Source organism: Sus scrofa, chromosome 2 (genome assembly GCF_054392235.1).
Source record: "Sus scrofa isolate SSC_HxYL_T2T_F1_AM1 chromosome 2, Sscrofa_HxYL_maternal_Yorkshire_Landrace_v2.0, whole genome shotgun sequence".
Taxonomy (NCBI): Eukaryota; Metazoa; Chordata; class Mammalia; order Artiodactyla; family Suidae; genus Sus; species Sus scrofa.
This window is the reverse complement of record NC_139384.1, coordinates 20,028,766-20,056,499: the sequence shown is the minus strand read 5'-3', so window position 1 is coordinate 20,056,499 and position 27,734 is coordinate 20,028,766. Positions and strand designations below refer to the sequence as shown.

Genomic DNA, 27,734 nt, shown 5'->3' with positions numbered 1-27,734 from the left:
GCCATTCTATCAAGGTGAGGTGATACTCATGTAGTTTTGATTTGCATTTCTCCAATGATTAGTGGAAGCAATCTACAGATTAAATGCAATCCTAATCACAATTCTAATGGCAATTTTCATAGGAATAGAAAAAACAATACTAAAATTTCTATGGACTCACAACAGACCCCAAATAGCCTAAACAATTTTGAGAAAGAAGAACATAGCTGGAGGCATCACACTTCTTGACTTTAAACTATATTATAAAGCTATAGTCATCAAAACCCTATGGTATTGGCATAAAAACAGACACACAAATCAATGGAACAGAATAGAGAGCCCAGAAATAAACCTGTGCATATATGGTCTATAGTTTATGACAAAGGAGACAAGAATGTACCATTGTCTTTTCAATAAGTGGTGCTGGAAAAAAACAGATATACATATGTAAAGAATGAGACTGAACCCCTATCTCATACCACACACAAAAATGAAGTCAAAATGGACTTAATCTTTAACTCTAAGACCAAAAAGGGGTTAAAGATTCAAAGATAAGACCTAAAGCCATAAAACTCCCAGAAGAAAACATAGGGAGTGGATTCATTGACATCAGTCTTGGTAATAATTCTTTTAGATTTGACACCAAAAGCAAAGGCAACAAAAACAAAAATAAACAGAATGGGAAATATCAAGCTAAAAACTTCTGAACAGCAATGGAAACCATCAACAAAATAAGACAATCTATGGAATGGGGGAACATATTTGCAAATCATATATCTGATAATGGCTTAATATCCAATATATGTAAAGAACACATACAAATCAATAGCAAAAAAAAACCCACCAATCCAATTTAAAAAATGGGCAGAGAAACTGAATATGTTTTTTTTTTCCAAAGAAGATATGCAAATAGCCAACTGGTACACAAAAAGATGTGTGTACATCACTTAGCAGCAGGGAAAAATGTACTCATTTTTTAACAGCTTTATTGAGATATAATTTACATATTACACTATAAAATTCACCAATGTTAAGTGTACAACTCAATTTTTTTAAGTATATTCACATAGTTGTGCAACCATCACCACAATCAATTTTAGAACATTTCATCACCCTGTGCAGGCGTTAGCAGGCACTCCTCATTTCTTCCAACCCCCTCCTCTCTCAGCTAGACAACCACTAACCTACTCTTTTTGCCTCCATAGGTTTGCCTATAATTGGTATTTCATATACCAGTGGAATCATATAACGTGTGACCTTTTGTGTCTATCTTCTTTCACCTAGCATAATTTTTTAAGGTTCATCCATGTTGTAGCATTTATCATTCCTTTTTATTGCCAAATAATATTCCATTGTATAGATATGCTACGTTTTACTTATCCAGTCGCTTCTGAGTTGTTTCCCCATTTTGGTTATTATGAATAGCGCTGCTAAAAACTTCATGTACACGCTTTTGTGTGGACCTATGTTTTAATTTCTCTTGGACATATACGTAGGGGTAGAATTTCTAAGTCATATGCTAACCCCATATATTTAACTTTTTGAGGAACTGCCAGACAATTTTCCAAAGCAGCTGAACCACCTGACAGTCCCATCAGAAATGTCTGAAGGTTCCAATCTCTCCACATCCTCATCAACACTTCCTATTATGAGTCTTTTTAATTATACCGATTCTAGTGGGTGTAAAACAGTACCCTATTGTGGTTTTGAGTTGCATTTCCTTAATGATTAATGATATTAGGCATCTTTTCATGTGCTTTTTGGCCATTTGTTTGTCTTCTTTGGAGAAATGTCTACTGAGATTGTTTGCCCATTTTTGACTGAATTGTTTGTCTTTATTTAGTCATCGTGGTTCTTTACATATTTGAGGTTCAAGTCCCTTTTCAGATATATGGTTAGCAAATATGTTCTCTCATTTTGCTGGTTGTCTTTCCAGTCTCTTGATAGTGTTCTCTGAGTTTCTAATTTTGAAAATGCTCCATTCATCTATTTTTTCTTTTGTCATTTGTGCTATAGTTTTCACACCTAAGAAGGCTTTGCCCACCCCAAGATCACAAATACACACTCCTATCTTGTCTTCTATGAGTTTTAGAGTTTTAGCTCTTACATTTAGGCTTATGATTCATTTTGAGCTAATTTTTGTGTATAATGTGAGGAAAAGATCCAACATCATTTTTTGCATGTGACTATCCAGTTGTCCCAGGGCCAAGTATACCCATTCAATTAGTTTTAACAAATACATTTATTCACATCTCATTCCATCATACCCCAAATTTGCCAGTGCCCATTTACCTGAGTCCATTCTCCCAACCCCAGCCCTGGGCTACCACAGATACACTTTTAGTCACTATAGATTGGATTTGCCTTTTCTAGAATTTTATAAAAATGGAATCATAGTACATACTCTTTCGTGTCTGGCATCCACCGTTATATTTTTACCTTTTAATCCTCCCATGTTAGGGTTCTTCAGAAAAACAGAACCATTAGAATGTGTGCAGGTGGTATGGGTGTGTGTGAGCATGCATACACATGCCCGTGGTGAGAGGGAGAGAGAGAGAGAATTGACTTTAAGTAATTGGCTCATTGGATTGTGGAGGCTGGTAAGCCCAAAACCTGAAGCATAGAATGACAGGCAAGAGACCCAGGTATCCAGGAAATAGTTGCTCTTGCAGCTCAAGTCCAAAGGCAGTTTGCTGGCAGAATTCCCTCTTCTTTGGGGGAGTCACTCTTTTTCTATTAAGGCCTTCAACTTATTAGATGCGGCCCACCCACACTGTGGAGGGAATCTGCTTTATTCAAAGACCACTGATTTAAATCTTAATATTATCTAAAAAACACCTTCATAGCAGCGTCTAGACTGGTGTTTGACCATATATAGGTACCACAGTCTAGCCAAACTGACACATAAAACTAATCATCACGCCCTCCAGCAGCCCTGTGAGGTGGCCATTATCATCCCCATTTTGCAGTGAGAAAACTGAGGCCCACAGAGGCTAACTTATGGGTCCTGTGCTCGCGAGAAGCAGAACTGAGATTCAAGCCAGTGCTATTCCTACAACCTCATGCTCACCTGTTCCTAGTTCACATCCTTTTGTGGATCAAGAAGGAGTTGCCATGTTCATCTACGACTGTATTTGTCAGACCTGAAAACCTTTCTCTGGAATTTGCATTAGCAGAACTGACCTTTGACCCTCCTTCTTCCCCTGTGGGGGAGCATGAAGCAGGAAAGGAAGGTTACAGAGCCCAGCACCCTCCAATGGCACAGCCCCCCCACCCCTAACCCGATCCCCTGTCTTCCACCCAGACAGCTTCTTTCTTCTTCTGGCCACCAGATTTGCTTGCTTCCTGCTTCTTGCAGAACTTACCTCATTTTCTGAGCTAGCATCCCCACCTACAAAGAGAAGCCAGGGTTCTCCCTCCTACAGCAGGTGACTCAAGCTCCTCCCCAGACTCTGATGTGCTCTCTTTATTGCCTTCTCAGTGGGTAGCATCTTCTCCCTTCATCCCTCTCAGCCTCCTGCCTGGCTGTCATCCTACTGTCCTTTTTGTAATTCTGCTGAAAAACAAAATCTCTAGATTGTTGTTTCCTCAAGCTCAGAGACCTGGGAAGGAATGAGTGAAATGAGTTGCTCACTAGTAGTTCTTTATTATTATTATTTTCATATTAAGTTCCAGAGATGTAAGTAAAAATTGTCAGGCCCTCTAGAGACTCTCTTAGTGACCCCATCCCTTGGGAAAAACCAAAGCAAAGCCAGCCCTCAGATCCCCTGATCTGTCGCCTCTGCTTTAGCTCAGATACCAGACTGTTTGGGATTCAGATTTTATATAATCTAGATAAATGTAAACTCTCATCCTTCCATTCAAAGACCCATTGTCCAAGTTTAGAAAAGACTGGGGTGTTTTAGCCTGGGTTCCCCTAAAGCAGAGCCCAAGACAAAGTCATATGCAGGTAGTTTATTTGGGAAGTTGTCCCAAGGGTCCCAAAAACAGGGCAGGGAGAATGAAACGAGAGGGAGGGAAATCAGTACAAGGATGCATCGTGGAGCTGGACCTGCAAGGAGTCTTATGAAATGCATCTCAGAATTGTCTGGGGAAGCATTATCCATCCGTCCTCTATTCCCATTGATCCAGGGTGGCTCCACAGGCATGAACCTCCCCCCTCCCTACACACACATACATACACACTTGGAGTTGATCACGCATCAGAGAGATTCCAGAGGCCTCTCCAAAAGGAGTTACAGAGTGGTCTCAGAACAGGAAGTGAGAGGCAAGTGCCCAGGCTTGAGGGCAGTACTTTCTGATTACACCTGCACAAAGATACACAAGGCCTTCATGGATCTGGTCACTGCAGTTGCGGCTGGAGGAAGAGATGAGGTCAAGAGAGTTGTATAGTTATGTCCGGTTGGTGACCAATACAGGGCAGGGGTGGAAGGGGGGATGTATCTTAGTAGAGGAACACGAAGTAAAAAATAGTTGAGCCTTGGTAACCACACTTTCCAAATGAGTCAACAGAGTCATGCATTTGCCAACCAAGCCAATGCAAACTCAGCACAAGCCACAAGACAAAGGAGGGGAGGGCCTCTAGCCAGCATGCTCACACCATCCTTGCCATGCTATATTCAGTTCTGAGAGCAGGATTCCGGGTAGGTTGCAGACAACATGGAGTGTGTTCTAACACATAAAGTATCCATGTAAGGGATAGTCAAGGGAACTAGAGCTGTCTGTCAAGAGAAGGAAAGACACAAGTCTACAGGGTTATCTTTTCAAAGATTTGAAGGGCACTTCAATATGGACAACACTGATACTATCTGCCACCCCATCTCTAAGATACGATTTCCTCCTTCTGCGCAACCCCTTCTCCATGCTAATACCATCCCAATCTCCCACCTGGAGGCCCAAGGCAGAAACCTGAGCATCACCTTGATTCCCCTCTTATCCCCCACGTCCTTTCCACTCCCCATAAATCCTCTTGCCTCTCTTGCTGCTCCCTCCACCTCTGCTACTTCTGCTCTGGTTTGACTCTCTTCCTCTCTACCTGCACCATTCCAACCTGTCACTCTGCATCTCCTCCAGCCAGTCCTCCAGGAAACCAGAGCCACCTGCCTCAACCATGGACTCCCCATTGACCTTGTGCCAAAGTCTAAATCCTCAGCCTCACCAATAAGAGCCTGCCCTCAGGGCACCACACACAGGTATGCAGGTGGTTCCCTAACAAGAGGGCCAGCCAAGGTGAGGTGTTGCCCCAACTGCAGCCTGCCCCACACTTGTCAAGCAGGGCCTTTTCCCAGTCTATACAAGGGCACCTCCAGTGGTCAAGCTGGGCTGTCTCCGCCCAGAGGAAGGGCCCACTTCCCTAATGTGCCGTCATTGAATGGACACCCATCAATTCAAAAGGAGAAACAGAGAAACGAGAGAAATGAACATTGTGGGCTAAGATCACGGGCTTTGGAACAGAGAGATGTGGGTTCAAATCCTAACCCTTCTAGTCACTGGTTGTATAACCTTCATCAAGTTACTTGAATTCTCTGAGTATCAGTTTCCTTCTTTGGAACATGCAGGTATTGATGGTGAGGTCAGAGGGCAGTTGTGAGAAGGAGGTGATGTTTTATGGGAGGCACCCTTAGCCTCGGTGCTGTGGGTTGGATGCCTGGCCTCACTCAGTGGGTTAAGGATCCAGCGTTGCCCTGAGCTATGGTGTAGGTTGCAGATGCGACTCGGATCTGGTATTGCTGTGGCTGTGGCGTAGGCTGGCAGCTGTAGCTCCGATTCGACTCCTAGCCTGGGGACCTCCGTATGCTGTGGATGCGGCCCTAAAAAGACAAAAAATAAATAAATAAATAAATAAATAAATAAATAAATAAATAATGGGGATAACCTTTGAACAGACATGTCACTAAAGATATACGGATGGCCCATGAAAGAATGTTCAGCATCAGTAATCCTTAGGGAGAAGTAAGTTAAAACCACAGCCAGATACCAGCACGTGCCTCCTCAAATAATTACAACCAGAAGGGCTGTCCATCCCCTCTGCTGGCAAGGAAGTGGCTGAACTAGGACTCTCACACTCTGCCCCCCGAATGTAAAATGGTACAACCATTTTGGCAAACTGTTTGGCAGTTAGCAAAAAAGTCAAACCTGCATCAGATATATGACCAACCATCCTACTCCTAGATATTTATTCAAGAGAAACGAAGATGCATGAAGAACCTGTGCTGGAATTTTAATTGAGGCTTTGTTTTTTGTTGTTGTTGTTGTTGTTGTTGTTTTATTTTGGGGGTCTTTTTAGGGCTGCACCTGAGGCATATGGAAGTTCCCAGGCTAGGGGTCTAATTGGAGCTACAGCTGCTGGCCACAGCCACAGCCACAGCCACAGCAATGCAGGATCGGAGCTGCCTCTGCGACCTACACCACAACTCACAGCAACGCCGGATCCTTAACCTGCTGAATAAGGCCAGGGATCGAACCCACAACCTCACAGTTCCTAGTCAGATTCGTTTCCACTGTGCCACGATGGGAACTCCGAGGCTTTATTTGTAATACCTGGAATCAACCCAGGTAACCATCAGCAGGTAAATGGATATACAAATGGTGCCACATCCAGAAATGAAAAACTACACTGCAATGAAAAGGAACAGTGTGGCTGAATCTCAAAATCATTACGTTCAGTGCAAGTGTATATACTCTAGGATAAAAGTGTATGTACTACAGGACTGATCCATTATTCTAGAAAATTCTAGAACATACAAACCAGAAAGCAGATCCGTGGTTTACTAGATGGAGGAAGGGTTGGGAGGGAGGGAGGAATCACAGAGGGTCATGAGGTGGCCTTTTAGGGAAGACAGGTGTGCTCATTATCTTGATTGCCGTGATAGTTTAACGAGTGAAAATATATGTCAAAACGTCTCAAGTTTTAAGCTTCAAACATGTGCAGGCCAATGAAGTGATTTAAAAAATTACAACTGTGCAATGAATCACTTAATCACAGGTGGAATGAAGAGCTACAAGGGAGGCGTCCCAGACATTCGAGATTTACAACACAAGGAGCCACTTAAGCCTGGAAGCTGAGAAGCACTCAGGGGAGAGTGAGGTTTAGGGAGCAATGGGAAAGATGGGTTGGAAATGGTCCAGGGGGGCAGATGGGTGAGGCGTGGGGGTGCTGGAGGAGAAAGACCAATCGTGGTGGAGGAAGCGGATCATGTCAGAACCCTTGGAGTGGCGGGGAGGAGGCGCAGTGAGAGATGCTCAGAGAAGCCACAGAGGACCAAGCTGCTCTTCAGAGCCTCAGAGAGATGTTTGATCTTGCCCAGGTGCCCAGCACTCTTGGTCAGTGGAGGCGTCCTACCAGGACCTCCGCCCTCTTCATTGCTCTGGCTGGTCCCAGAATCATAACATGACAAGGTGCCTCATTCCAGCCTGGGAAGCAATGTCTATGCAGGCTCCACGCTGAGCCCTCAACCTACCCCAGGCCTGGTGAGGGCCTCTAAGGCACCGCCGCCCTCCCTCCAGCTGGCAGAACTGGCAGCCTGAACTTCCATTCCTTCAGCGTTTGGAGCAGCCGGCTACTCACTGTTCTGGAACCTTGGTTAGAATCCCAGCTTAGTCACTCACCAGCTCTGTCACCTCCCTGGTCCTCAGTTTCCCCATCTGTAAAACGGAGAGATAATAACAGAGGTTCGCTGGGTTGGTGTGAGGATTAAAATGAGCTGACATTTAGGAGTTCCCGTTGTGGCTCAGTGGTTAATGAATCCGACTCGGGACCTTGAGGTTGCAGGTTTGATCCCTGGCCTCGCTCAGTGGGTTAAGGATCTGGTGTTGCAGTGGGCTGAGGTGTAATTCGCAGACGCGGCTCGGATCCCGCGTTGCTGTGGCTGTAGCGTAGACAGGTGGCTACAGCTCCAGTCAGATCCCTCACCTTGGAGCCTCCCTGCGCCGCTGGTGCGGCCCTAGAAAAGACAGGGACAAAAAGAGCTGACATTTAGAAGACGCTTAGACGAGTGCCTTCTTTCTTCTGTTATATATAAAATGAAATTCTGTCCCACCCAATGAATATCAGGAACAGCTCCGGAAGGGCAGTGATGCGTCAGGGAAGAGGTGATGCGTCAGCAGTGGGGACAGCTCTCCTAGCCTCTCTGGGCTTAAGGGCAGGGACGTGTCTTCCAGCTCAGACATACCTGGACACTTCAGTCCTGTGGCTTCAGGCAGTTTGGGCATCAAACGCCTTCAGAGCTCCTCCCACCTGCCCATGAGGGCCCCGTGGAGATTTCTTTGGCTGGAGGGAAGTTCTTGATCCCCCAGAATTTTGCAGCCTCTGTCGTGTATGTGTGCACTTTTGCTTGGGGATGCTGGGACCACAAAAGGATGGATTCTTTCTGTCTCACTTTCTGTTTCTTTCTTTGTTCTTCGCCAGCTCAAAAGAGAAGGCGCAAAATGCCTCTGCTTGGGGCTAGCTTTTCCGTCCACGCTGAAGCGAGTTATCTTCCAGACCTTTGTGAATGGAAAACAGCCCATTCTTCCATCTGCAGGCTCACGATTGTATAATGTCCCATTTGATCCTCAACCCCCCCGTGCAGCTGGGGCTCAGTGAAGCTAAGGGCACTTGTACTCGGTGAGAGTGCTTGCTGTAAAGAACCCCGGTCAGGCCCCTGATGTTCCACGCATGCGTGGGCCAAGTAATTTACAAAGGACCATCACCTCCCGTCCAGGGAAGGAGCCCTACCAAACCCTCACAGGGCAGAATAGGGCAGCTATTATTATTCCTGATTGACAGATGGGGAAGCAAAGGCTTGGAAGATTGGTGGTATTTCCCACGTTCCGTGGCTAGTGGGTTCAGTTCAATTCATCAGGCATTTATGGAGCATCTTCCATGCATCAGCCCCTGTTCTAGGTCTTGAGGAATAAAAAAGAACCAGACAAGGTTCCCTACCCTTGAGGAGTTAATTTTGGGCTAAAGTGGTATGTGCCGTCAGGGTGGGTGTTCAGAGACTCTGGGGCAGCGCACAGAGGAGGGGGCTCTGGAAGAGGCGACATCTGAGCTGAGTCTTGAAGCACAAGACCAGGTCACTCTTGAACATCTAGAACTGAAAGATAAGCCTGAGGCAAGCACAGGTGTGTGGTGTGGGGTGTGTGTGTGTGTGTGTGCGCCTGCATGCGTGTGCAGACCTGCGTGGTGGCAGGAACAAATGTTAAGCAGATCTCAGGGGTCAGGATGGGATCTAAAAATCAGACATCCTAGGTTCAGTCTGCCTCCATCACTTCTAGTTATTTGACCCTGGGAATGTTACAAAATGCCCCTGTGCCTCAGTTTTCCCATCTGTTCAGTGGGGTTAATGATAGTGCCTAGTTTGAGGCATTACTGTGAATTTTATTAGGCAACACTTGAAAAGCTCCTCCTGGGGTTAAGGATCCAGCATTGCCCTGAGCTGTGTTGTAGGTCACAGACACGGCTCGGATCCCGGATCCTGAGTTGCTGTGGCTGTGGTATAGGCTGGCAGCTACAGCTTCGATTGGACTCCTAGCCTGGGAACCGCCATATGCTGCAGGTGTGGCCCTAGAAAAGAAAAAAAAAAAAAAAAGAAAGAAAGAAAAGCTCCTCTTAATAGCCCTTGGCATATAGTGAGTACTCATTAAACATTAGCTGTTCTTTCACTAATGCTGACAGACCTTCCCAAACCCAGTCCTCAAAGGACTTCTGAGAACCTGAGCTGGGAAAGAAACACAGGGCCATTGGGCTCAGGTGTGGTCCATCATATTTGCCCTACAAATAAATAAACCAAGAGCAAAGTATGCCCTCAGAGTGGGAAGAGACCTTGGATTGCAGAGGCAGAGACAGAGAAAAGGAGCAAAGTTGAGGCAGGAGGAAAGTGCACGCCGGGCATATTCAGGAAGCAGCACTCTAGAGGTCTTTATTTAAGGGAAGGATGTGACATAAAAGGGAACAGCTTTATTCCATTTGACTCTTGCTCCAGAGGGCAGGCAAGGGCAAAAGAGAGTGGAAAAAGTTTCAGCTTGAGTCAGAGCAGTGGAATGGTTGCCTTAAAGACAATGAGCTCTCTGTCACTTGTGCTTCCTGGTTTGGGGACTTTAAATTAGAAGCTGGAGGATCATCTGTCCTACCCTGCCCTGGGTAGCCAGGATTATCCCTGAAGTCCCAGTGAGCCACTGCACTAGCTGGCCTGCTGCAAGCAGAAAGGCGCAAGACGGGGAAAGGGGGAGGAGGAAAAAAAAAGAGTACCAGGAGATGAGGCTGGAAAGGAGCACTGAAATGCCTGCCATTGGTCATTAAGTCTTATCCCTTGGGATTAGGGAATGTCTATTACAGAAGTGTAAAGACTGATAGATCGTCCTATCAGTCATTTTCACTTGAGTATAAACTAGATACACTGATCATCTTCTCCATGACAGCTGACTGATGATAGAAGAGGATAGGAGATACCAAATGAAGAGAAAGAAGGACAGAGAAAGTAAAATGGGCAGGGCTCTGAGACAAACTTTGTTAATCTCAATTTTTCCAAAGAACAGCCCTGACAGCAACCTAAGAGGAAAGAAAAATAAATCCTCAGTGGTGAACCCTTGCCATTATTTATTCACTTCAGCAACCAACTGTGGGGTACCAACTGAGTACTGCTCTGTGTTCGGGGCAGGGGGAAGCTGGATGAATCAGACTCAGCTCCACACCCAGGCTACTGGGAGACAGACATGGAAATCACGGCCACAAGCCATCATGGCCAAGACTGTGATGGAAGGGTGTCCTCAACAATGGATAATCTTTTCCATCAACTGCACCCTTGGCCTTTTTCTCAGAGCCACCCCTTCCTCCTGGGAGGAACAGATTAATAGGAGACCCATTTCACAGACAGCTAAACAGAGGCCCAAAGAATTTGAGCAACCTCTTTGGAATACAGCCCTGACTCCAGAGCTGGGCCCCTCCAAACACAAGCACATTCCTTGGGGTCGGCTCCTGAAACAGTCCCCAGATCACGGGCCTTCCCCCTCAGTGGGTGGGCTGGCTGGCCACCCTCCTTCCTTCCTGCTTCCTCTCCAGGGCAAGGAAGATGAACTTGGCCTTTGCAGCGAGGGCCTGTCTGGGGCTCTGGGAGGGCGGATAATCAGACTCTGAGAAAAATCCATCTGCTTCAGGCCCCGTGGGTCTTGGACGGGCCAGGGCAGCGCAGCTGCTCCCGACTCGACCCTCAGGCAGCCCCTATATGCAAAGGGTTTAAATGTCTCTGACCATTAAGAAGGCCTGGCTTGGCGGCCTCCCCAGCAACGGGGATTGAGCGAGGGGCTGGGAGCTTGGTCAGGTCTTTATTTCCTTGTCTGAGCCTCTCCACTTTCTTGGGTCCTGGCACAGAGCTGCAAGCATGGGGGCAGTGGTGGGGAGGGTAGGAAAAGCCATCCTACAGCAGAGAGTGGGCTGAGTTCCCCTCGGGAGATGCCATCTTCAAGGTCATCTCACCCCTTCCTGGGGACAGGAGGGGCGGTGGGGGGCAGTAAGAGGAGGGGGGAGGTGGCCGTCAGGCTGAGCAGCCAAACTCTCAGCCCCGCCCCCCAAAGAATTTTACCCACACGACCTGACCTTGGGGCAGCGTCTAAGGTTGGTATTATATCTCCTAGAACACAGAGAGGTTAAGTAACTTGCCCAAGGCCACACAGCTATCAAGTAGAAAGAAGCTTTGCTTTGGGGTCTATCTGAATTCCCAGCCCTGCCTTTGCCCACCCAAGAGGCAGTGTAGAGCAGTGGCAAGCACAGGAGTGCCAGCACTGGATTTTGTCTGGGTTCACACCCAACTCTGTCTACTTACAGGCTGTGTGAACTTGGGCATCTTGCTTTTCTGAGCCTCACATAACCTCTTCTTTAAAATGGGGATAACAGAGTTCCCTTCATGGCTCGGTGGTTAATGAATCTGACTAGTATCCATAAGGACGCAGGTTCAATCCCTGGCCTCGCTCAGTGGGTTAAGGATCCAGCTGTGTGTAGGTCGCAGACATGGCTCGGATCCCGAGTTGCTGTGGTGTAGGCCAGCAGCGACAGCCCCGATTAGCCCCTTAGTCTGGGAACCTCCATATGCAGTGGGTGCAGCCCTAAAAAAGAAAAATAAAAAAAAATTTTTTTTAATAAAATAAAATGGGGATAACAGTACCCACCTCAAGGTGTCGTGACAATTATATGAGTTGAAATATGTAAACAACTCAGAGTCGTGCCTGGAATAAGGTGTGTTCTTGACAAATGTCACCTGCTTTTATTACGGTCTGTTCTCAGCACAATGGCTATAGGTGATCCTTTGAAAAGATAAGCCTGATCACGTCACTCTACTCTTTACAATACTCCAAGGGCTTCCCATCTGCCCAGAACAAAGGCTCAACCCTCCACCCATGACATGGTAGCCTCTTGCCTCAGGGCCTTTGCTCTGGTTCTTCCTTGTGTCTGGAACACACTACCCCCAGGTATTAGCATGGCTCCTCCTTCAATGTCATCTTCTCTGTAAAGTATGTCCTGACACCCTCTGTAAAATTGTCACCACTACCCACTTGGTTGCTGGATTTTCTCTGTAGCATTCATTGCCAGCAGACACCCCAAAGATGGTTTGCTTATTTAGTTAGTTATCATCACTACCGTGTCCTCTTTCTCCCCACACTGGAAAACAGTTCATGAAGGCAGGGATATTCACGTGTCCTGCTCTCTGCTGTGTCTCTAGCCTGGAACATGGCCTGCCACAAAGTGGGACCCCAGGAGAAATGAGCTGAATATATGAATGAATGAACGGCTCCATCCCTCTGTTCCCGGACCTGAAAGCCAGGCATCCAGCACCAAGGAAACCAAGACCCAAGGGCCAGAGGCGGGTCTGGAGGGGAGTTGAGCCAGGAGGTTGGGGCAAGGCAAGGACAGAGCAGATGAAAGTAGAGTGACACCCCATCACAGTCCCTCTCCCACAGCCTGAACCTCACGTCCAGCACCCAACACATGGTGGACACCCGTGAAACTCTTGTTGGAAGAATGGCAGGCAAGAAGGGGCAGGGGGATTTAGTAAACATACCAGGCACTAAATAAATCAACCAAGATATTCATTCATTCATTCACAGACAAGTCATTGAACACAGCCCTATACCAGGCTGTTCTAGGAACCCAGGGGCTTACACTGGGGACAGAGAGATGTGTCATTCACGATCCCTGCCCTCTCCCACATCACAGTCTTGTGAGAAGAAAGACACTAACCAGCTCTATCTGTTGCATATTAATAGCACACCCATTTCACATATGAGGGAATTGAGGCTCAGGGCATGTAGGCATCTTGACTGCCAGGTAGCAGAACCAGGTCTAGAATCAGCTGTGGCTCCCTGGCTCCAAACCTCTTCCACCTCCCCATTGAATGTGGCTGGTGTCTGGTGTTCAGGACAAGGTGTGTGTGGTCATTGGGATGGGAGCAGTGGGAAGGCAGGAGGAATGGCCAGGCAAAGGGGCAGAGGTAGAAGCCAGGGAGCCAGTTCCAGGCCAGGGAGAAAGTTTTCAGAAGGTGGAGCAGAAGAGAGTGAAATCCGAGAGCACAAGGAAACCCACAGCAGACTGATGGCTTGAGCTTTTTCCTCGGGGCACTAGGGAGCTAGTGAAGGTCTGTGAGCCAAGGCTCTTGAAGAGCAGCCTGGGAGCTTGCGCTGGGCTTATGAGAAGGAGGCAGAACCTGATGGCAAAAAGGAGGCCTGCCAGAGGCTGTCACAATGGGCAAGGAAAGAGTGGGTCAGAAGTGAAGGAAGCCACCAGAAGAGGCAGGCACGAGGCCATCAAAGAGGAAGGGTTGAGGGGACCCCAAGGCCAATGGAGCCTGGAGGGGCGAGGCCGAGACATTTAACTGGTATCCTTAAAGCGATGCCTTGGATGGAAACCAGAAACACAAGCCGTTTTGTCCGATCATTGAAACTGTCCTGAGTTGTCAAAACAATTTTATTTCTTTAATAATGATTTTTATTTTTTCCATTATAGTTGGTTTACAGTGTTCTGTCAATTTTCTATGTACAGCAAAATGACCCAGTCACACATACATGTATACATTCTTTTTCTCACATTATTCTCCATCATAAGTGACTGGATATAGTTCCCAGGGCTATACAGCAGGATCTCATTGCTTATACACTCAAAAGGCAATAGTTTGCATCTATTAACCCCAGACTTGCAGTCTGTTCCACTCCCCCTTGCCAACCAAAAATCTGTTCTCCAAGTCCATGAGTTTCTTTTCGGGAAAGGTTCATGTGTGCCATATATTAGATTCCAGATATAAGTGATATCATATGGTATTTGTCTTTCTCTTTCTGACTTCACTTAATATGGGAGTCTCTAGTTCCACCCATGTTGCTGCAATTGGCATGATTTTGTTCTTTTTTATGGCTGAGTAGTATTCCATTGTGTATATATACCACATCTTCCAAATCCAATCATCTGTCGATGGACATTTGGGTTGTTTCCATGTCCTGGCTATTGTGAATAGTGCTGCAATGAACATGTGGGTGCATGTGTCTTTTTCAAGGAAAGTTTTGTCCGGATATATGCCCAAGACTGGGATTGCTGGGTCATATGATAGTTCTATATTTCGTTTTCTGAGGAATTTCCATCCTGTTTTCCATAGCGTTTGTACCAATGTACATTCTCACCAACAGTGCAGGAGGGTTCCCTTTTCTCCACACCCCCTCCAGCATTTGTTATTTGTGGACTTGTTAATGATGGCCATTCTGACAGGCACAAGGTGGTACCTTATAGTAGTTTTGATGCATTTCTCTAATAATCAGTGATGCTGAGCATTTTTTCACATGCTTGTCAGCCGTCTGTATATAAAGAAGGCCTGGCCCAGTGGGTTAAGGATCTAACATTGCTTCAAGCTGTGGCGTAGTTTGCAGATGTGGCTCGGATCCTGTGTGGCCATGGCTGTGGTGTAGGCTGGCAGCTACAGCTCTGATGTGACCCCTCGCTGGGAACTTCCATATGCCGCAGGTGCAGCCCTAAAAAGGAAAAAAAAAGAAAAAAGAAAAAGAGGAAAAAGGCAGAGCGGACATTTACAAACTCCTAGGATGCGCTGAGGACGGGGCTGAGCACCCCACGGGCACCAACTCCGTGAGCTGCGCCACCACTGTGTGCAGAAGGTGATTTTTCGCAACTTTGTGAAGGAATAGTTTGTATATCCGAAAATCTACCCACTTCAAGTCTCTTCTACGGCGATTTTTAGTAAACTTACCATGGACTACAACCACCGTCATCAGATTTAGAACATTTTCACCGCCCCCTGCAGGGTCCTCGTGCCCGTTTCTGTCATTCCCTGTCACGTCCCCCGCCTGCCCCAGGCCTACTTTCTGCCTCTATGGATTGGCTTTTTCTAGAACGTTCTTTATAAATAGAACCATACAATAGGCGGTCTTTCATGTCTGGCTTCGTTCACCCAGCAGAGTAGTTTTGTGGTTCACCTCTGCCCTATACACATCCGTCGTTGGTTTCTTTTCAAGGATGGAACATTTGCCATTGTATGGATAAACCGCATTTTGTTTATCCACCCACCAGTTGGTGGACATTAATGTTTTCAATTTTTGGCTCTTACGAATAATAACACTGCTGTGAACATTTGTGTACAAATCCCTGCGCGACCCACATTTTCATTTCTCTCGGATACATACCTAGGAAGGGAATTGCTGGGTCGGTGTAGAAGTTTCATTTTTTTTCTCTTTTTGTTTTTTTTAGGGCCGCACCCAAGGCATATGGACATTCCCGGGCTAGGGGTGGAACTGGAGCTGCAGCTGCCGCCCTGCACCACAGCCACAGCAACGCCTGATCTGAGCCTTGTCTGCGACCTACACTGCAGCTCACGGGAATGCTGGATCCTTAACCCACTGAGCAGGGCCAGGGACCAAACCAGCATCCTCATGGATACTAGTCGGATTCATTTCTGCTGTGCCGCAGCGGGAACTCCTGAAAGTTTCACTTTTTAAGGAATGTGCACCGGTATTTCTTTTGTGTCAGTTTTGGCTCATCATTAAGTGATGCAATCAGCTAGGAAAGCCTGGGGGCACTCACCTGGGCCTGTATGACCTTTGGGGAGGCCTGCCGACATTTCCCCAACTGGAGCCAGTGTTGTGGCTGGACAGGCCCTCTCGGTTCTGAATATGACTGTAAGATGCAGCTGGGAAACCACCATCAGGGAAGCCTTGAAAAAAAACAAGGTTTATTACTCACAAGCCCTGGAGTGTACATAGCACGCCTGGGGACACACAGCAGGGTCGCAGGGAGAAAAAGAGAGACACAAAGAGAGACCTGAGGTTGAGGGTGGGTTTTGCAGGTTCACTCTTTTTTTTTTTTTTTTTTTTGTCTTTTTAGGGCTGCACCCACAGCATCTGGAGGTTTCCAAGCTAGGGGTCAAATCAGAGCAGTAGCCACCGGCCTACACTGCAGTCACAGCAACGCCAGATTCAAGCCACATCTGTAACCTACAGCACAGCTCACGCCAGATCCTTAACCCACTGAGCGAGGCCAGGGATCGAACCTGCATCCTCCTGGATACTAGTTGGATTCATTTCCGCTGAGTCATGATGGGAACTCCCTGCAGGTTCACTCTTTATTGGTGAATTGAAAACATAAGAACAGGAATTAACACGGGGGAAGGGGAAAGCAGGGTCACCCCAGCAATCAATCGTCTGGGTCACCCTGGGCTTTTCCCAAGGGGAACTTCACGGGTGAGGCAGCCTGGCTCTGCATCTAGGTGTGTAGCTGGCAACGTGTTTATTCGAGATGGTTGTCTTTGAAATGGATGTCTCTGCCATCGAAAGTTTAAGGCCAGGCACCTACAGTACAATCAAAATAAGCTAATTGTCAGGTATTTGCACTACTGCACTGATCCATCATTTTTCACACCAGGATACTGAAGTTCAGAGAGGTCAAGCGGATGACCCTGTGACACTGGTCACAGCCCAGCGAGAGAAGTTGATTGACCAAAACCCAAATCATAAGCCATATATGTCACTTGGGAGAACTCACTTTCAAAAAGGATTTCCTGCAGTTCCTGCCATAGCTCAGTGGTTAACAAATCTGACTACTATCCATGAGGACATGGGTTTGATCCCTGGCCTCGCTCATTGGGTTAAGGATCCGGCATTACCGTGAGCTGTGGTGCAGGTCGCAGGCACGGCTCAGATCTGGTGTTGCTGTGGCTGTGATGTAGGTTGGCAGCTCCGATTCCACCCCTAGCCTGGGAACCTTCATATGTCATGGGTGTGGCCCTAAATAGACAAAATAGACAAAAAAATAAAAAGGATTCCCCCCCCGCCGACCTATCTCCTGTCCTGTGCCTGCAAGCCCACCATTAGCACATCTTCCACTGTGTTAAGCATTGCATCTCTTCATTCTCAACTGCAAAATGAATTCCCTGGCTGTGGGGACATGTTCATTCCCAAAGACCTTTCGGTAAATGATCTCCAGCCCGCAAGCCTGGGGCCAGCAAAAGAAGGAGACCAGCAAGGTGCAAAGAAGGCCTGGGAAAGAGGCCAATACGTTTGCCTGGGCTCGTCCTACCCCGGCCCATGTGCAATTTCCCTCAACTCACATTTCCTGGGTGTCTGTCCTGGTGCAGGCCCTGTTGAGGGCCCTTAGAGGGAGACAGGGCAAATCAGACCTGACTCTGCGCCTAGGGTGCTCACAGACCGCTCTGCTTCTAGGGGGCAAGTGGATTCATTGTCACACACCAGAGAGGTGCTACCTTGGGGTAGAGACCAGGGCTCCGAGGGCCCAGGGAGAGATAGACAAATGCCCGCTGGGGAGACAGGAAATTCTTCCTGGATGAGATGGCATTTGAATAGGGGCTGAGGAAGGGCTTTCCAGGCAGAGAGCTCAGGACAAGCGGCAGGGAGGTTCAGGGTGGACCCTCAGGCATCTCCCCTCACCTGGAGATTGAAGACCACATTTAGGAGACTGAACCCCCCTATGCTTCAGGGGCTGAAAGGCCACATGGACCAGTGAATCCCACCAGACATGGGCTAGGGGACCAGGATCCTGTCTAGATAGTGGATGTTCTTCAGCTTGGGTCAACTGTCACTAGCTCAGTATCTCCAATCTTCAGTGTTTCCAAAGAAACCAAAAACTCCAAATACTTATGTGAAATATCCAGCTTTGGCAGCCCCAGAAATGCATTTCCAACTCTATAAATGCACCTGTGGAGCAGACTTTGCCCAAGGGCCTCCAGTCTGCAACCTCTGGCCCATTTGTCAGGTCCAGGTACTCCCTGCTCTCCCATACCTCTCTTGGCCTTTGAAGAAAGACCCACCCGAGAGCAGGTCCCCTAGGCCAAGCCTTCCTCCTGCTCAAAAGGGATTGGCTGTGACAAGAGCCAATCATAACGCAGAAGCGAGGGGTGGGAAGGGCAGCGCTGGAGCACGAAGAAAGTAGGTGAGCAGTCATCAAACCCCACTAGTAGTAAGTGCATAGGATGGACGGATTTTAATTGCATCGCATTCGAATCCTTAACATTTATCTAAAATGTGATGGGGGCGGCCATGAGGGCGGTCACGAGCGTGCTCAGCCCCAGGATTGCGTGTATCTAATTAGAAGTTTTCTCCCTCTTGATCCCCTGAAGTCAAATTCATTTACTCTGCTCGAATTGAGGGTTTAATTGGTTCTTGTTTGTCTTCCTCCTGTCTTCTACAGCATCGCTTTGCCCTCCAGAGGGTCACTGCGTGCCGGAAGCCAGCCACAGCACCTCATTACCAAAGGGCACCCCTTTAAGGATACCCGATTACGACTGTTCATGCCAGCATGCGGCAGCAGTAACATTAACACAGGATGGCAATTATTATTGAGGCCATTGCAATTTAGGGTCTTGGGATGATGTCTGATGGGAACCCAGAGTGGCTCACGACAAAGGTGGGCTTCTTGGTCCAGGGAGGCCCTGCACCCTGTCCTTCCCTGCTGGGCCAAAAGGCCGCCTGTCCTTTTATTTATTTATTTGTCTGTCTTTTTTTAGGGCCACACCCATGGCACATGGAAGTTCCAAGGCTAGGGGTCAAATCGGAACTACAGCCACCGGTCTACACCACATCCACAGCAACGCCAGAGCTGAGCCACATCTGGGATCTATACTGCGGCTCATCACTATGCCAGATCCTTAACCCACTGAGCGAGGCCAGGGATCGAACCCACATCCTCATGGATACTAGTTGGATTGGTTACCACTGAGCCACAATAGGAACTACCCCCCTCCCTCAGCCCCCCTGTGGCTGAGTGGGCTTCATATCCCGGTTCTGGAAGAAAAGTGGTGGAAGACAGCAATGAGGCTGAGTCAGCTACATTTGAGGACGCCATGGAGGCTCTAAAGCCACTCATTCTTTTTCCAAGTAATGAGCTTTCTTACCTTTTTGTTGTCTCTTTCCTCTTGTCAATTAATGCCAAGCATGGCAGCTTCTCTGGGATGGGGGTGGAGAAGGTAGGAGGCAGCTACTGCCCAGGGGAAGAGTCCTGTCTTCCAGATCATACCCTCTATGGGTGCAGGAGAAGGGAGGGAGAGGAAGCACAGACACAGGTACAAGGATCTAGGCTCAGGAGCTCTCTGTGCACGGGCTAGCAACAGCACGATGAAGACTGGAAGTGCGTTGGAAGCCGGGTCAGTCGCATAAAATCCTGCAACCCAGGAGAGTGTGAGCCAGTCCCACTGAACTTCAGTCTCCTCATTGTAACACAAGGTTAATGTAAGGTCACAATGAGGAGTCCATGTACCAGGCATGTGGCAAGAACTCGTCACACAGCAGATGGCAAAACACTGCATTATGCTGTTTTGAGCACTTAGCAAGGCATCGGGCACACAGTACATGCTCAATAAATCATGACCAATATTATTACTATTTGACCTTGAGCCGCTTTGCTAATCTCTCTGGGGCTTGGGCTTCCCCATCCGTAAAGTGGGGACAATCACTGCCCCCTCTCTGGCTCCTAGAGTTGTGGTAAGGAATGAAACATATTCATTCACATTTGGAGAATAGCCTACGGCACAGAGTTAGGGTTCTCTGTATGTTGGGGAGGATTTTTCTGGTAGCTCTCTGAGCTGGGACAAGTCTCTTAACTGCTCTGGATCTCAGTTCTCTCGCCTGCCAAGAAATTAATAAAAGATTTTTTAAAAACACCATGAGGGGGATGTAAATTTGGTGCTACCACTATGGAAAACAGCATGGAGATTCCTCAAAAAACTAAAGATAGAGTTGCCATATGATCCAACAATCCTACTCCTGGGGATATACCCAGACAAAACTTGCATTCAAAAAGATACATGCACCCCTGTGTTCATAGCAGCACTATATACAATAGCCAAGACATGCAAACAACCTAAATGTCCATCCAAGATGAATGGATAAAGAAGATGTGAGATACACAAACACGCACACATATAAACATAATGGAATATTATACAGCCATTAAAAAATGAAATAATGGTATTTACAGCCACATGGATGGACCTAGAGCTTATCATATGAAGCAAAGTAAGTCAGAAAGAGGAAGACAAATACCATATGATATCACTTATATGTGGAATCTAAAATACAACACAAATCAACATATCCATGAAACAAAAACAGACTCACAGATGTAGAGAACAGACTTGTGGTTGCCAAAGGGAAGAGGGCCGGGGAGGGAAGTGTTGGCAGTTTGGGATTAGCAGAAGCAAACCCTTATATATAGGACTGATAAACAACAAGGCCAGCTGTACAGCACAGGGAAATGTATCCAATATCCTGTGATAAACCATCATGGAAAAAACTATGAGAAAGAATATGTACAGGTACAACTGAGTAATTTGATCTACGGCAGAAATTAACGCAACATTGTAAATCAACTGTATTTTAAAAAAGAAAAAATACCCAATTCTGTTTGTTTTTCAAAAAACTATACTTCAATAAAATTTTTACATAGCGAGGAAAAAAATAGCAGCATCTATCCTGTCTACCTCACAGTTGTTATGATAATTAAATGCGATGGCGTTGATAAAAACATTTGCTGAGCTGTAAGTGCCCTACAAGTGTTCGCTCCTAGCATCACTCCATTAAAAGATAATTGGTTGGTAAATAAAGGGAAAGACTCAAGCATTTATCCTGCTTTTCCCGTGTCTACTGTACCACTGAGTACCCAAATTATAGTTGAGGGACGTTTCTCCTTTTAGAAGTATTCCAGCTAATAAATGAGGAAGGGATGATAGGATGGGAATCTCACCCATTTCGCAACCCCTAGTGGATGCGTGGATCTGCATCCTGAACATCCACAGCTGCCAACATCCCCAAACTGGAGGCGGCGGCCGGCATTAGGCATCTCCCGATGGAAGCACGTAGCACCACGAGATTGTCTTGCTAAAAAAGCCCAATTTGAATCTGCTTGAGCCAGAAAAACAAATTGTCAATTTACCAGAAATCCAGAGGACAGGGGGATGAGTTAAAACACACCACGGGAATAAAACCAGTAAAGTCCACACTGGGAAAACACAGGACAGACAGCTGGTTTCTCAAAAAAAAAAGGGGGGGGGGGAATAAAGATCGGGAAGGACAGTCGCCTTGGAAGACAGTTTGGCAGTTTCTTATAAAACTGAACATATTCTCACTGTATGACCCAGCAATTGTGTTGTTTGGTATTTACCCAAAAGTAGTTGAAAACTTATTTTCGCACAAAAGCCTGCTCCTGGATGTGTATAGTGGCTTTATTCATAATTATCAAAACTTGGAAGCAGCCAAGCCGTCTTTCAGTAGGTGAATGGGTAAACTGTGGTGCGTTCAGACAGTGGAGTATTATTCGGCGCTAAAAGGAAATGAGCTATCAAGCCATGAAAAGACATGGAGAAAACTTAAATGCATTTTAGTGAGTGAAGCCCATCTGTCAAGAATACATACGGTCTGATTCCAACTATATGACACTCTGGAAGAGGCAAGACTATGCAGACAGTGAAAAAGATCAGTGGTTGCCAGGCTTCACAGGAGGCATAAGTGGCAGAGCACAGAGAGTTTTTCGGGCAGTGAAATTACCCTGAATGATGCTATAGTGATGGATACAGGTCATTAGACATTTGTCCAAACCCATAGAATGTACACCACCAAGAATAAACCCTAGTGTCAACTCTGGGCTCTGGGTGATTATGTGGTGTCAAGGTCTGTTCATTGACTGTATGTAACAAATGTACCTTTCTGGTGGGGGTGTTGGTAATGGGATGGACTGTGCAGGTCTGGAGGCAGGGGACGTATGGAGACTCTCTGTACCTTCCTTTCAATTTTAAACCTAAAACTGCTCTAAAAAACAAAGTCTAGGTGTTCCCTGGTAGCTCAGCAGGTTAAGGACCTGGCATTGTCACTGCTTTGGCTCCAGTCACAACTGTTGCACAGGTTCAATCCCTGGCCTGGGAACTTTTGCATGGCCGTGAGTTCAGCCCCCCCACAAAAAAAAAAATTTAAACAAAAAACAAAATCTATTTTTAAAAATGAGAGAGCGGGATTACAGATTAAGAGAGACTTAGATATATCAACCAACTTCATTAGGCTCTTGATTCAAACACACTAACTATAAAAGAAGTAAAATTAAGACTGGAAATGTGAGCAGTCACTAGATATTTTGATGACATTAAAGATTTCTTCTTAATTTTTAGTAGAATCATTATATTATGGTTAAGTAAAAAAAAAAAAAAAACAGTAGGAAAGCATCCTGAGATAAATAGGGCTAGAAAATCGGGTGTCTGGGGTTTGCTTCAAACGATACAGGGGAGTGGACAGATGTAAAGATGAAGGATGAATGATCATTGTTGGAGCTGAGTGACAGGGGTCTGGGCTAGCCTTGTAATCACTTTAGTATGGGTTTGAAATTTTCCCACGATAAAATGTCAAAGGAAAAAATTAAATGAGCTAAGGACACGCTGGAGCGGGACTCCTGAGATGGCATGTAATGCAGATGCTTGAGCCGTGCTTCTGAGAAAGCTGACGGGCCCTGAGATCAGTCTTTGTGAAGCTGTTGAACCTCCCTTTGAGTCCCTGACAAAGGTGTTCCTTTGGGTCCTAAGAATTATACTCTTTAGGATAATGTGGGGGGGGCAGTGATTTTATAGCTATTTTATCTGTTTCTGACTTCGGAGGCAAGATTGGGTTAATCAGGGAGGGCTACCTGGAGGAGGTGGCCTGAGAGGAGAAAAGAGGGATATTCTAGCCAAAGCAAAGGCTCAGAGGTAGAGGCATTCACAGCTGTCCTGGAACTGTAAGGAGAGGGGTACGGCTGAAGCAGGGGAGGAGAGCTGCGGGTGCTAAATTTGGAGCCAGATGGGAACCTTGAATGGCAGGTAAAGAAGCCTGACGTCCTTGGACCTGCATAGCTCAATAGCTCCCTAACACCCACAGAAGTGACTCAAGGGTTCTTCTGTGATTGAATGGGGTGGTAGCATTATGCAAGCTGGGCTAGCAGAGGAAGAAGATGGAGGGAAAGACGGAAGGGGGAGGAAGGGAGGGAAGCAGAAAGCCCCATCTCTCAGCGGGCTATTGACACGGACCAACCAGCATGTCTCCAAGAGTGTTCAGAGGAACCCCAGTCCCTCAAGCCTCCCCCCCACCCCGTGGAAGAGGGGTACCAGGGGCAGGAGTTTGAGAACTGCTGCATTTGCTCCCCCTTAGACTCATGCTTTGCATTAACCCATGAAGTCCCACAGCAAGTAAGTCGTTTCAATTTTGTGTGAGCATTGTGTCACAAAACACCTCTCTCCCCATTTGTAGAAAATTGTGCCCTAGGTCACCAGACAGTGGTGACAAAGTTTCCAGAACTTCCTCTTCCAAGCCAACTCTAGTATCTCTTGTCCTAACTCCCCATCCCCCGACCCCCACTTTTGGCTCCGAAGCCGGATTGACCCATTTTTCCAGCTTCTCTGCAGTGTGCCAAGGAGGCTTGAGGAAGCATTAGGGTCTCAGTGGGCCTATCAGCACCAGCCTCTCTAACACAGGTTTTCAATACGGATGAAGCAATTCCATCAAATGGGGGGAGATATGGGGGAGTGGGTGCCAAGCAGTGTGAGCGCTCTAGGCCTGGGATGCTGGCTCAGACTCTGTGCTGAATTAAAAGCCTTTGCTCTTGATCTGGGGGGTGGGGGGAGGCAGGGAATGGGGGTGGCTGTGATGGGAACTCTGTCCCTCCAGCACAGGCATGGCAGAAGGACTTCTGGGGGGACTCCATGGCCAACTCGTGCAGCTTAACCTAGGCTGCTCCCTCCCACCCACTGACCAGCGCCCAGCCTGGGTGATGGGGTGGGGCGTGAAGAAGACCCCCCTCCTTGTCCCTTTGCTGGACTGGATCTGCTGGTCTGAGGACACGAGGGCTCTGTGATGGGGAGGACACCCCTCTCCCACCCAGCCCCTCCCCATCCCACTCATTCATGGTCTAGGTTCCAGGGACACAGTAGACAAACCCATAGGGAGTCCTGCCCTCATGGGGCTTCGTTTCCAGCAGGAGGTCAGATAGCGGGTGCAGAAAGCAAATGTCAAGCTTAATAAGGAAAGAATTCATAGAGAATATTATAAAGACACATGTGCTATGAAATCCAAGGAAAAGCAAGCAGGTCGAGGAGACAGAGTGTTGGGAAGTGGTACCCATGACCCCCTCTCGGTTTTGGTGATTTGCTGGAATGGCTCACAGAATTTAGGAAGACACTTATGGGTGTCAATTTACTGCAAAGGGTATAACTAAAAATTCTCATTGTGGTTCTGTGGGTTCAGAACCCAACATAGTGTCCATGAGGATGCAGGTTCGATCTTGGCCTCGCTCAGTGGGTTAAGGATCCAATATTGCCACAAGCTGCAGCATAGGTCACAGATGTGGCTAGGACCTGGGGTTGCTGTGGCTTTGGCATAGGCTGGCATCTGCAGCTTCGATTTGACCCCCAGCCCAGGGAACTTCCACATGCCACAGATGCGGCTATAAAAAGAAAAATAAATAAGTAAATAAAGGATACAACTCAGGAAGAGCCACATGGGAAAGAGGCACAGGGCAAGGTGTGGGGGGTGGGGGCGATGCAGGGCTTCAGTACCCTCTCTAGGTGTGCCATCCTCCCAACTCCCGAATGTGCCTGCCCACCAGGAAGCTCTCCAATGCCTAGAGGTTTTTTATAGCAGTCTCATTACGTATGCAGGATGGATTAATCCTTGGCCCTTGGCGATGAACTCAATCCCCAGCCCCTCTGCCCTCCTTGAAGGTTGGGGTGGGGCTGAAAATCCCAGGCTTCTAATCAAGGCTTGGTCTTGTGGGTGACCATCCTCCATCCTGATGTTATCTAGGGACCTGCCAAAAGTGGCCTCATTACAGCAAAAGATGTCCCTGTAACCACAACGCCCAGGAAATTACAAGGGACTTCAGAGTTCTGTGTCAGGAAGCAGGGGCCACAGTTTCTATGATGTCACTTAACCCGCCCTCTCTTGTGGGACTCTCGGGTTGCTTCAGATGGTTCATCCTCGGAAACCAGGACACGGCGAGCACCCCGAGTCACACATCGACTGTATCCTCAGGACCACCTCCCTCTCTGGACAAAGCTGGGTACAAGTTCAGGCAGGAGAAGGAAGCGATGGCCCCATTTTCTTCCGTCTGCCCCTGGCCGCTCTGAGGGGTCTTCAAAGGCCCCAGAATGTTGCCCGCTCCTCTGCACAGGCCCTCCCCAGGATGTAAGGTAACTCACTGGGGGAAGGCTTGACATCCTCAGAAAGCCCTTTTTGTGGCCTCAATATGTTTGTCCAAAAGCTACGCACAGCGCTTAATGTTTTACACATCAGTGTGGGTCCAGGCTGCAAGAAGAGCGTGAGCAAGTCCGTTCCTCTCTCTGAGCTTCCATCTCCTTCTCCGTACAAGGAGTGGCTGAGATGGTCACCGAGGCCCTTCATGCCCCCACCTCAGGGCAAAGCTCTGTCACTGCCCCACAGTATAGAAGAGAGATTGACAGCCTGGACTGGAATCCCGGCTTTGCCCAACTCTTAACTCCATGACCTTGGGCAGCTTCCTGGACCCTTGGTTTCCTCATCCCTACACTGGGGCTAACAGTAGTGTCCAGCTCGTGGGGATTTGGGAGGAATAACGCAGGTAATCCAGGCTGGCTTTTACCACCGTGCTGCCTCATAGCACAGGAAGTGCTCAGTAATCTGTTAGCATTCCTGTGCTGATGAAACCTGGTTTTTCACCATCTTTATCTCATCCACCACGTTGACCTTGCTACAGTCTTACCAACAAGGAAGAAACAGGCCCAGAGAGAGAATGGGATCTAGTCAGTGGCCAGCTCAGGGGGCGTGGCCAGGCTTATCTCCGCCTCCCACTCCTACTTGGGCAGGTGGGGGGGGGGGCCCTCTCTGCCTCTGAAGGCCTGACCCCTATGGATAGCCCAGCCCCTGGTAGCTCCAGGGTCAGTACAGACCCTGTGGCTGAGTTGAGCCAGTGGTTCCTCTACCCTTCCCCATACTTGACCCCCATGCTTGCCTCACCTTTCAGAGCATGGGCACGGGCAGTAAGGGGAGGGGGGCAGCAGCAGCCCACCACCTGTCAGACTGTCGGAAAACAATGCCAGGTGCTGCCAGGCTCAAGGAGCCAGAATGACTAATACGCTTGTGTCAAAAAAAAAAGAAAGAAAGAAAGAAAGAAAAGAAAGAAACTCAGAGGAACATTTTCCTTCCGAAGACAAAAGGTGCACAGCCCACCTGGTAGCGCAGGTGTCAGCCCAGCAGCAGCGGGGCGTAGGAGGACTGGTTATCTCCATCCCCAGGGTGAGCCTTAGCTAGTGGGTGGAGGAGCCCCAGGAGACTCAAGGCCGCCTTATGACTTTATCTCTGAGTCACCAGGCAGTCCCTGGGAACAGGCTGGGGTCTTGCTGCCTCAGCAGCCTTTACCCTGGGGATACGGATGTGGGTCCTCTGTGTCTGCGGGTTTTCAGGTCCTCCAAGCCTATTTCTGCAGGAAACAGGGAGGAGTCAGGGCAAATGTGTGGCCCATCTGCCACACACACACACTCCCGCTCCCCCCACCCCCCCACCTTCCCCGGCCCAGGGAGCATCCTCTGATCTGAGGACTTGGAGCATTCCGCGGCTTCCAACTCGTTGGTTCTTTCCAAACCCCCCTCACACACGCAGCCACCGGGGCTTCAGTTTTTGACACTCAGAAGACAAGAACTGCCGTCTAACTTCCACTGGGTCATCCATCCCCCGCGGCAGCGAACGCTCTGAGTCCAACTGCCCTATAAAGGAAGAGGAAATGCCAGGAAAGGAAGGAAGATTAATATTTCAAAAAGAAAACCATCTGGCCATATAATTTTACATTTACTCTTGTGATCAATTAATCTCTGTCTCCCTCAGACCGTAAATTCCGTGAGGGCAGGACCTGCATCTGATGTGGCTCACCGTCCTGGCTCCAGTGTCTGGGATGGGGCCCAGCACCCGAGGGGACTGAAGAGTCGGTGAATGAAGAAATGGCCAGCACCTTCCCACCTTCCTGGGGCTGCCTGAGGGAGCTCAAAAAGGACCCCCTGGAACCGAAGAAAGGAGGGGGCCGAACCAGATCTGTGGTTGCCAAGCTGGGCTCTGTGAAGGCAGCTGTGTGCATCTTGTTTTCAAGGTTTTCAAAAGTCTGATAAAGCCGGCTCCCCTCCACACCCCCATCACGGACAGCTTTCACTAGCGCATCAAGAGGGCAGCCTCTTTGAGCCTCTCTTTGTGCCCAGAGCTGTTAACAAATGTCCAGGGACTCGGGTTGGCTCTTGATGACACCG

The 27,734-nt window shown here is 47.8% G+C and overlaps 1 pseudogene; it reads right to left on the bottom strand.

The window, feature by feature from the left end:
* Window positions 1-27,734, bottom strand: part of LOC106509363 (uncharacterized) — a 99,760-nt pseudogene that overhangs the window by 70,572 nt on the left and 1,454 nt on the right.